General features: G+C 34.2%; 1 pseudogene; it reads left to right on the top strand.

Moving 5' to 3' along the window:
• Nucleotides 1–12,404, top strand: part of LOC127966092 (probable flavin-containing monoamine oxidase A) — a 36,626-nt pseudogene that overhangs the window by 21,739 nt on the left and 2,483 nt on the right.

The following is a 12,404-nucleotide window of genomic DNA, read 5'->3' as shown; positions in this document are numbered from 1 at the left end:
TCAAAACTCTCCTTACCAACTTTCAGTAATTTCACATCCACTAAACTACCAAAACACTTCATAAATGTCACAAATCAAGCGATAATTTGTCATAAATTGTCCATAAAACAATGCCTTAAAAACACTAACAATAAAAATAGTATTATATGGTGATTTCTTCTGTAAAGTTATTCTTTGCGTCTCTCTACTTTTTGGAATTAATGCTGTATATTTTACATGGTCCATTTTTACATTAGGGTGAAAAAATTATAACCACCCTTATGAAAATAAACCATGGTTTTATCATAGTTCAAGTGTAATTTTCATAAGGGCTTAAGTCCCCTTTTGTGGAGATGGTAATGAAACTGAAAGCCTAAAATCTGTGTTGGTGTTAAACAGTTGTTTTTACTAATTGTTTGATAGAATTTCTTACTTTCTTTTTTTATTATTATTATTTTTTTTAGATGTGGAATTATTTCAACATAGTTTTAGTGTACAAATGTAGCACAATGCAGTCATAGTCGGTTTTGTATTATGTTAGGTAAATGTGCAAATTTGAAGGCTAAATGGCGGTGGTTGTGTCTGAGTATGAATAAAATTAATGTAATTTGAAAGACAATAAATGTATTTTGTGATAAATAAAAAAAAAAATGGCCTACAGTTTAGTCCACGTTGACTGCTGTTTTTTTCAAGTTGTAAATAAAACAAAAGATAACTGAAATATAATTAGACAGGTAATTTTGTCTTTCTATCAGTCTTTCTACTTCAAAATGTTATGTTTAACTCAATGTGTTACTTGCTATTTCTTTAAAATGAGTTGGGAAATTTGCTTGGAATTTCTGAGTGAAAATTGCTTCAACACTTTTCTTTTTTTTTGTGAAGACTTGAAAAAGTGAAATCAAATTAGTACTGATGTTCATTCATGTTAATTTCATGCTTTGATGATTTGAAGATGATTGTTTCACGTGTGCAGCTTTAACTGGGGCAATACAGTGATCTGTCAAGACACATTAAAGAGCCACAACACTGTATTCATTGTTAGATTTTTGTATTATTATTATTAAAAAAGACAACATTTGAAAACTGAGACCTCGTTTCACACCAGAGGTATCCTGCTCTGTCTTGTCTGTTGGGACGTTTTCAGTTTCCTCTTTGCTCCACAATTTATTTTGTAACAACATGTTGTGTAGTGTGAGAGAGGCATGGCTGGTCAGACACTGCAGCAGTAACTAAGGAGGGCGGGTTTTGTGAAGGGTCAATAGTAAGAACAAGTGTCACTCCATTGTTGTTTTCTAGCACTTAATGGCTCTTATTTAATTCAGAGGCTCTCTGATTATGCCCTCTCTTTCAAGCCCATATCAATTACGAGCCTGCCCTGCCGGCTGAGTGCCAGCACCTCACCGAGTGCCTGCCTACTGGCTACATGACGAAGTTTATCGTCACGTACCCCACTGTGAGTAACATGCATAACCCATCCACTTACCCACAACTGGCTTACCGGCTTTTCCAGCACAGTGCAGTCACTTCCCCTACAGCTCTATTGCATTAAACTCTATAATGAAGTTAAAATGTGCAGAGGCATGGAGAGCTGCCTACTAGTGCTCTGACTAGCATATTCAGTATAAGCCCTCCCTTTAATTTAATATTTAATCTTGGCTCTGCAGTGACTGGAGATGCCACCTTAATCAGGGGATAAGATTTGTCTGTCAACAGTGAAAGATGTTTTTTGAACATCTTTTGCATATTAAATAATAAGATAATAGGTTTTATTCACTCACTACTTGTGCATAAAATGTTAAAAGTAACGATGCGTTTACACAATTAGAGCCCACTGAAAACCAAAAAAAAACCTTCATAAATTCATAAATCATAAATTTAATCACTTCACAAAATCGATTTACAAATAACACAAAAAAAAAAACATTTTGTTTTAAAATGTTGTGATTGAAATAAAATATATAGTTTAAATAGCAAGTATTGTGAAAAAAAAAATGAATACAATATTTAGTTATTTAATTGAATTGGCATGGTATGCACTTATTTTTCCAGAAAAAGCAAAACACTTTTTAACGACAAATTAGTTCATTATATGCATTAGTGTGTTCAATATTTTAGTCTAATAGAACAGTTTTATTTACTTAAAGAGATCGTTCACATAAAAATGAATATTCTGTCATCATTTAGTTCCTTCATATCATTTGAAAAACCTGTTTGATGTTTGGTTGCTAGTCAGTATGAAGATATTGTATATAACTGCCCATAAATCTACAATTTATGCAAATATAGCTGACATTTATGCAGATAATGCCCATTTCCAGCATTGCGCTGGTCTCTTTAAATAAAGAATGAATGCTTTTAATTTTCAAGGTTGTTCGTTATCTGTTTTCTTTTCATCTGCTTCACAGGCGTTTTGGAAGAAAAAAGGTTTCTCTTGGGAAATCGTAGCACGTCCCTCTGAGGACTGCCCTTTAAGCGTCACATTTGATGCCACCAGCCCCCAGGGGCAATCCTGCGCTGGTGGGGTTCATCACTGAAGTACAGGCCTGTGACTGGTGCGACAGAAAGGTGAGAGACAGACAGAGAGAATGAGACTCAGGCTTTGGGAAAGAGAGCAATGCATTTTAATAGCATATCGCAAGAGTGAGAAATGGAAAGGGAAAGTGAGAGATACAGAGAAGGACGTTTAATATGTCAGGTCTATTCTCAGTTTCACACTTTCAGGGAATACTGGGACCGTGAGTCAAGAGGTGAAATACATATATATATATATATATAAAAGTATATATTGACATTTAGTTGCTCATAAACCGCCTTAGTAAAGCATAACAGTCACAATACCCTGCTGAAGAGACTGGCAGAGTTGCTCATAACTATATGTTGTGTTTTGGAAACTCATGTGCTGGTTTTCTTCATCTAGTTGAGCTTGAAGTTCTACCATATGTGGAGAAAACTGTTAGCATTACCATTTCAAAGTTCATTTCACACTTTTAGGAGCCTTCAAAACCATGTACCATAACAAATGGGTGGTTAGCCATTTAATAATAATATTATTTGCAAAAGAAAATGATGCAATAATAGCTTTATGTATGTACTTTTAAAAAGTCATTTGATCCCACTTACAGCATCTGGGGAATAACTGCTAACCATGCTACCAATTATTGTATCCAAAATAGCAAAATGCTCTTGCTCAACCAGCATGAGCTACATTTTGCTGGCGAAAATAATGACTATTTGGTCCCGCAGCTAGACCTGCACCAGCGTTATTACTGTTAGCTATTAAAATAATTTGGTAAACAAAATATGTCACCATAAAATGCAATTTAGAGTTTAAGTTTAAGTACTAAAATGACTAAAAATGAAAAAGAAATAAACGCTGGTAACAATTACAAAAGCATTATCAAATAAAATTAATAATTAAATTATTAAACTAAATATCAAAATGAAAACCTAAAATACAAAAATTATTACAAATACTGTAATAGTATATAAATAATAGTTGTACTGTATGCTAGTCTTTCAGTGACCAAATTGTCTGTAAACAAGCAATATCAGATTAGCGATTAGCCAAATGTCTTTGGGACAAATTTACCTGGAGCTGTTATCTTGGGGAAACAAATATTTCCAGCTCTGAGTCTTCACAGAGTCTTTTCCTCGCTGATAATGTGGCCAACTATTGATTCATCTGTCACTCATCGCTCAATCAAACAAAGATGGCCACACATCTTGCGTGCAGAAAATTGCTAGCCTACAGCTAAAATCCATGAAAACCAGATGAGACCAGAATTCCCTTTTCGAGATGAACTGGTCTGATGAACACGTTTCCATCACGCTTCTTCCCAGACCGTCTGTATTCATTCATAATAGACAAGAGCAGTGAGTTTATGGTCGGTCATTCATAATGAATCAAATGGACAAGCCAGCTCTGGTTCTCATTTGCTAATACAGCATTACTAGATTGTATTTGGTGGTGTTTTATGTTGAAATATCCAATTGTCACCTCCATTAATTGAGATTTGTCCATAAAATGAAGAAGAGTCACTTACACTGTAATGCACTTGTCGACAAGCTCTGGTTCTTACAGATCTGGTTCTCAGTGCAATTTGCCAGAGTTGTGTGCTTTCTGCTGTTATTTCAACATTACCTTCACATGAATGAGCCGCCAAACTATGAAGTGTGGACATGAAGTGTAATTTTGTGCGGTTTGTTTTATGGCCAGGCATTAGAGAAAGTAGCAAGCCTCGGCCGCCCCACCCCCTGCCTGGTGCGAAGCCATAACTGTAGGCTGAATTATGGGCTGGGACACTCGGTTCAAGTGGAAGTGCACAACATGCAGATGCAGGGTTTTATACGTTCCCTTAACATCTGTCATTCGCTGACGTAGTAACAGCAAGGGTTTGCGGCCTGGCCCTTTTCTGCCCATAACTCATTGAGAACAGAGACCAAAGAGGGATTGAGTTATTTGGATCGATGGAGGTTTGAGAACCAGACTCAGCCCAGTTCTCGCCCTTTGGGAAAAAGAATTACAGTTTAGCATAATTTGGAGAATAGTACTTTTTAAGGAGACTATGTACTTTAGAAGTGTATTGTAATGTGTTTGGTGATGTTATTTGCAATTAAATGAAAATGTATTATAGTTAACATTTATATTTCTAAAGAGTGCTTTTTTTGATCCTCTTAAGACGTGCACTTTTATATGTAAGAAATATTTTACGACACTCATGTAGCCTTTTATTTCATTAATATTATATAATCTGCAAGTACAATTTTTTTTAAATATTTATACATACTTTTAGGATATAAAGTTCACTAGAAGTGTACATTTTCACAAGGATGGATGCACAATTACACACATATATATTAATACTTTTTTTGTGATAAGTTGATGATTAAATGTTTTTGTGCTCATTTTAGATGGAGGAGAGAAGAGATGCTGTGATCTCCAGCTTGGTGAAGTACCTTGGTCCGCAGGCGTCCACCTACATTCACAATGAAGAAAAGGTATGTGGCGAATTTCAGCAAATATGTGCGCTGAGTCACAGAAAGTAAAGTCATTGTCTTGCGAAACCCTTAGCTACAGCTTTATTTAGTAGCATCTAGAGGCACCCGGAGTGTATGGAAGAAATGGAAAAATATTACAGAGAAATATTTTATGGCGTCTTGCGTTGTTAGACGCAGCAGAAAAAAATGTGGAAACTAGACTCGGGAAGCTTTTTTATTTTAAGTCTTTAGGTTTTGCGGACACCACTGAGTGTGTGGAGGTTTGTCTCTGCAACTGTATGAGTAACTTATGTTAATCTTGGATTGCGGAGAAATTGTGGTTACTTTTATTTTTATTTATTAAATATACTGTTTAAATAAATGGTAATTGATTATTAGTTGAGCTGCACCCACTTTGGTAATTGCTGCTAACTGAAGGTAAGAACAGTACATTTTCAGCATATTTTCATTTTTGGGTGAACTAATTCTTTAATTTAGCACTAATGTAGGTATCCTTTATATACAAAAAATAGTGAAGAAATAAGGGGAACAAATCTCCCTGGACAAGTAGTATAATTTGTACAATAGTGAGTTAAAAATAATTTAAACTGAAGTTAATTTCAGTAAACTCAATCCAACAACATTGAAGATGCATTCATGGAATGCAAATTCAGATGGCGAAACTAGTTTTTCATACATTTATGAATTGGACCTCAGGCAATGTCAACAGCGTGACCCAGTTCCATTTTTGGAAATTATATTACAAATGCCATTGCCATCTAGATATATTTTAAGACTCACTCAACCTTTTATTTTGATTGGTTCAGTCTTCCATTGGTTGGGGGGGGGGGGGGGTTGTATGGGTCAGACCCATAATTTATACCGTAAGAAGTATGATTTTCTTGTATATGAACTCAGCTGTAAAAAATTATGAACACATAGAGAGGTAGACCCAGTATCCCCACGACCCTATATTGGGTGAGCTTTTTGGAAAATGGATGGAAGAAACATCTTTTAGACTTGAGTGGATCCAAATGTCAAAGCTCTCAGTTTGCAGTTCCTGTTCTCACTGAATGAGTCAGCATGTGAAAATAACACACATTGTCTAGAATCAGGCATGAAACCTATTAAGACCTGCTAGAGTTCATCACCTCTGTCAAATCTCCTGCATGACTCTGAAAACCTTCAGGGTGACACCTGCCACAAGCATAAACTAAAAATGGAAATCTCTGCGGCCACCTCTATTCCTCGTGACCAAAGCTGAGAGCCAGTCCTCCATTGTACTTAAAACGCACCATTTCACAAACAAAATGGGAATTTATTTGCCCTGAGAGGTAAAAAGGCACCATAGACCATGCTGGAGGCGTAAATGAGATTGACAAATGGGCACATTGGTTTGACAGCCATCAGATTCAACAGTATGTTAACACTTTACCGCCATGGTGCAAATGGGGTGTCAGACCACTTTAGCACTGTAAGTGAAAAGGGAGAATAGCCTTAAGCAACTCTGTGGCCTGTGGATAGAGCGAGCGGGAGAGGATGATGGAACTACCGATGGCAAGGCCATTTTCCAATGAGCTGCAACTGAGAAAGGAAATATGCTACATTTTCAACAAGAGAATTACCAAGAGTGCCCTGAGAGGTCTCATGCACTGGGCTTATAGGTGCATTGTGGAAAGCAAAGGCACATCAACTCAAAAAGATCCAGATGGTGTTTAATGCATATAGTGTAAAGAAGCTAAAGCACATCCGTTCTCCCTTAATAGGCTTTAAATAACTTAATAATAAAAACATCATTGTATGAAGGCCCATTTCCACCACAAAAACAAAAATGCTTTGGTAAATCATAATTATTACATAAATTATTAAACACTAAGTCATAATTTCTAAATAAAATCTAAAGTCTAAATAAAAAAATGAAAAGAAAATGTATTAAATTAAAAAGAGTCATACAAATTCAACTTTTTGTCTTTTTTTTTGCAATACATAATTATATAATAATTATGAGTTGTTGTTTTATGAATTTTTATTTTAAAATGTAATTTAAAATGAAAACAAAATGAATTAACCTGAATAAAGAAAATAAAATAAGAAAGTTTTTTGTGTGTGTCTTTTTTTGTGTGTCATAATTACAACAAATCATAATTATCTCAAAATGTTTTCTAAAAAATATGGCTCTGGTAAATCTTAACATATTTAATTAAAATATTTAATTAAATCATAATTATTGCACAAAGCTGACATTCGAAATAAAAGGCTGACATAATTATGACAAAACATATTTTTATGTCATAATTATGACTTTTTTAATCATTTCAATTGTTGTAGTCTATCCCAGTTTTAGGCCACAGGTTAGAAAAAAAAACTCTGGACCCATGGTCAGTTTATCTCATAATTATTACTCCTCTCACAATTTCAACTTTTTATCTCATACTTATGACTTGTTAATTATGACTATGTCAGTTTCAACTTTTCTTTCACAGAATCATATTCATATAGACGGTTTCAACGGCATCAACATAAACAAACGTTAATGCGCGTGAGCGCTTTTGTGGACCTAACTTAACTTCCGGTAGACTCCAAATAGAATCAATAACAACAGCCAAGTACCTCTAGAGTAGATATTTTTTGATAACAAACAAAATATGTTTGCTGCGTGGATCAGGCGGACTTAATGAAAATGCTAATTCATTCTTTGCCAGCAGGAGATGTTTTAAAGCATAGACATAAAGCGCGAGAAATAGAGGTTTCCCCAGTAACAGCTGTAAACGAAGCAGAGCTGGTACGCTCATACGCTGCTTTATCAGGCATATAACATGCAAGTCTTCCTTCAGAAATACAGCGATATAAAAACACCTGTGCCTCGTTTTGATATTTAAACATAAATGTAAGGAATTATTATTATTATTAAACGTGCAGCACGTTACGTAATGTTACGTTACTCGTGTTTATTTAACGAAGCCTTTTTGAAAATCGATCAGTTTTAAAATTATGGCGAGTCTCCAAAAATAAATAAATGTATAGGAAACACATCCCGCAGCACAACCACCTGAGCCCAACTTCAGTCTACTCATCACCTTGACTTTAACTGCGTTTGTAGAAGGCACCGCAGCCAGACCGATATACACAACACAGACCGGAAGTTAACTTAGGTCCAGGCGCGTACGCCCGATGAACGCGTACGCCCGATGAAACCGTCTATATAACTCATATGTTATATCTCATTATTTTGACTTTATGTCATCATTTTGATTTATGTAAATGATGACAATTTCAAATTATGTCATAACTATTTTTTATTAGTAGTGGAAATGGGCTTAGATATAATTGGTATTTAGACATAAAGTTGAGGCATTATATTTATTTATTTATTTATTTTTACATCCATTTTTGCCCCTGAATATTTTTTTATCTACATTAGTAAATAACTCCCACTTCCTGCTTTCAGGCAGTTTTATTTACATAGGTTTACCATTGCTGTGTCTGCTATTGTTTTTGTTTGTGTGCTTATTATTTTTTACAAAATACTGTGGGTGGGTGTGTGTGTGTGTGTGTGTGTATATATATATATAATTAGAAGGTCTTTGACCTTATGTTGTGTTAATCACGTTTAAATACCGCCTCCGTAACTTTCGTCAATCATAAAAACAAATCGGAACAGGTTTGAGTCTCTGCGTTATTGCACACATTGCAAGCATTTTGATAGGAAAATATGATGAAAATGAAAATTTTGGACTGTGCAAAGACTCTGTCTTATGATAGAAATTTTATGATAGAATTGCGATCAACTGCTAGATCGTAATCACTGTCCCAGTAGCTCCCGAAAATAACAAAAAAAAAATAAGTACAAAAAACATTACATTACTTCAGACTTTGAACTTATTTTCTGTTATTTTCAGAAGCTAGTGGAACAGAAAAAAAGAAAATACAGAAAATACATCTGGAACCGGATGTTAACAGAGGCTAGGGATGCTGAAGATGCATAAGAATACTGTAGCAAGCAGAGCAAGGTCGCTGCGCAAAATATAGGAAGTAAATATAAATATTGAATTGGGGTGAGTTGTATGAATGTATCACTTTAAAGGAATTGACTGCATTCAATGGCAATGACATTTTCTTTTCCTCTTACCTCTGTATGAAGTACTGCACTGCTTTGTTTACACCTGTAACCAAGGAAACAATTTACTTCTGGTTTTCCACAGGTGCGACCTGCTGTCAGAGAGAGAATTTGTTTCGATTTCATTCAAATGTTTTCATGTAGTATAATTTCACAATGATAAAGATGTTCTGTTTTGCTTTAAATTTTGTAAGAATAGTTTAATTAAAATGAATTTTTTTATATAAAATAATAATAATAATAATAATAATAATTCAAACCTAAAGTAGCTTAATATCTTTATTTGGATCATGATTAAACTGCAGTGGCTGCCTATAGTAATGTCAGATGGCTACAGATATGTTTAAGACCAGTATGCGTGTTATAGAGCTAATAAACAATAATTCAATTTGCTTGTAAAAAAAAAAACAATAACAAAAAAGTAAAAAAATACATTACTAACATGCAAATCATTCTAAGATGCTTAAATAGTTTAATGGTTTTGCTTCAAGTACTTTTATAAAATCTACAGGCACATTTAAGAACATTCAACATTAACCAAGATGCCCACTTTAGACCATCAGGGTATTTCATGAAGAAAGGCTGCAGGGCTCTAATGATGAATAATTCCATGAATAATGAACACGTCTTCATTAAATTAAATTATAAATAATTTCTACACCTTTTTATTCAGTTTGGACATGAACTGAAGGGAACATTTTAGTCTAATCCACACAAAATTCATTGAGGTGACCTTATTAAAAGAGAGAAATAGGAGGTTGCAGGGAGTTTATGATTATGTGAAGCTGCAGTAATATAAAAATACCCTGCTCATTGTGAAGAGAAACAAGAAGACTGTCTGCCAAATGTTGTCTGGCAGACATCGAAACATTTTGTCAGTATCAATGCAAATAGCACCTGCATCTTAAATCTGCCTCTCTTGGGAAATCTTAATATTTCCCAGAGAATTTTTTAGCCCAAAATTAGAGTTCACTCTGACTTCTTGAAAATGTTAATTGTTGTGTTGTGTTTTCAGGACTGGGCAAAAGAGGAGTGGAGCGGAGGCTGTCCTGTGAATGTAATGATCCCTGGGATGCTAACGTATTACCACCCGAGTCTTCGAAAGCCTTTCGGCAGATAAACCAAACCACTGCACTGGCCATATTCCCTTCAAGCCTCTTTCAAAGCTCCAGTGCCTAATTTCCTTCACATTCTCTGTCCAAGGAATAGTTCGCACAAAAATGAAAATTCTGTCATTATATACTCACCATCATGCCTTTACAAACCCACTGGTATTTTTCTACAGAACACAAAAGGAGTTTTGCTCTTTCCCATACAATGGCTGTTCATAGAGTGACCATAGTGGTCTGGCTGTGAAAAAAAGCACCATAAAAGTAGTCTATTCGACTCCAAGCCTGTATTAAAGCTATTGAACACCTTCTGGAGAATACAGAAAAAGTGTCATATAGATTACCTTTATGGTCTTGGAGTGAAAAAGTAGAAAAAAAGAAAAAGAAATCCAGTTCTTTTTGGGCAATAAAAGGGTCTTTTTGGGCAATAAAAGGGGCTCAGATATTATATTATATTATATTATATTTTATTTTATTTTATATTATATTATATTATATTATATTATATTATATTATATTATATTATATTATATAACAGTTGTCCAGGCACCAAAAACATTGTACAACATATTTGATAACAACGTCAACAATTATTATTATTATTATTAACCACTATTATTAATAATGACACTATTCAAGGCACTTTTTTATAGTATTAGAATATTTAACACTACTACTATGTATTATTAATAATAAACACTGTTATTAATAATAACAACAGTAGTCCAGGCACCAAAATATTTAGTAAAATATACTATATAAATTTTGATTAATAATAATAATAATTCTATAATAATATTAATAATAACAAGAGTAGTCCAGAAACCAAAACAGGACATGCGTCTATATCGTCCTAATGCATGGTGATGAGTAGAGTTTGAGTGGAAAAAGAGTCAAAGGATCAGTGCTGGAGAACTGCAGAAAATAGTCTTGGGCTCAGAAGGCCTAGAAGAAAAAAAAACTCAATTTGGGAGGGTTTCAAGAAAGAAAAAAAACACACTTTCATCCAAAAACAAACTTCAGCATATGTATTTGCTAGACACTACTGAAACATTAAACAAGACTGGGTTCAGTGGGAAGTATAAGTAAAATATACTGCTGGATCTTTAATGTTGTTGGTCTATTTTTCTGTATATATTGTTCAGATAGATGACATAATAATACTAATGGATAAAATTTTTTAAAACTGACTGTCCATGCTAGAAATCTTATAATGGGCCATGGGTGGATCTTCCAACAGGACAATGGGTCACTGAGAACAAAACCAGGCTTCTGCCCTGGCCAACCCAGTTCCCTGAGCTGAAACCTATAGAAAATGAGTGGGGTGAACATGGAGCCGGAAATCTGAAGGCTCTGGAGTGATTCTGGATGAAGGAATGGTCTCCGATCTCCTGTCAGATGTTCTCTCAACGCTTCAGGCATTGTAGGTGAAGACTCAAGTCTTTTTGTTCTCTTGCAAAAAGTATTGGATAAAATGGTATGATTAATTGTGACCAATGTGTATTAGATTAATAAATAAATTAAAAAAACTATAAAAAATTAATTTATACTGACATTTATCTCCCATTTAATTGTTTATATTCTTATTCTCCAATGAAAGGTTAGATTTTAGTAACATATTTTAAAAAATTCTAAAGGACTGATGATGCAGATTATTTTTTACAGCCTTCTTTGATCATATTTATCAAGGGTATTAATAATTTATACCACAACTGTGTATATATAAAATAGAAAATTGATAATATTAATATATAACAGCATACAAGTTTGGAATGACATGAATAAGAGTAAATGTACATTATTGGGTAAACCATTGCGGTTTACCTACATTCATATTTACCATGTATATACATTAGTAAGTACAGTAAAGTATCGAATTAGTTACCATGTATGGTCACTGGCTGTAAGTACCCATACTTGTCCGTATGTACAAAATAATTACTATGCATGTACGACTGTTATGTGCGGCCCTGTTTCTTATTTTGACACCATGTACATTCACTTCAGGTAAGTACCATGTGTTGTGTTACAACTCACTTGTAGGTACAAGATATTCACCATGTACCATGAAAGTACACGTATTGTAAAATAAAGTGCTACCATTATTGCTTTCATCACCTATCGCCTTGACTTTAGAAGACATTACCTGTAGATAAAAACAAAAGTGAGAATACATACATTTTATGTTGATTTTACCTTTAGCATTTTACCTTAAAATGCGA

This window comes from Carassius gibelio, chromosome B10 (genome assembly GCF_023724105.1).
Source record: "Carassius gibelio isolate Cgi1373 ecotype wild population from Czech Republic chromosome B10, carGib1.2-hapl.c, whole genome shotgun sequence".
NCBI classification, from domain to species: domain Eukaryota; kingdom Metazoa; phylum Chordata; class Actinopteri; order Cypriniformes; family Cyprinidae; genus Carassius; species Carassius gibelio.
This window is presented reverse-complemented; position numbering and strand designations above follow the sequence as displayed.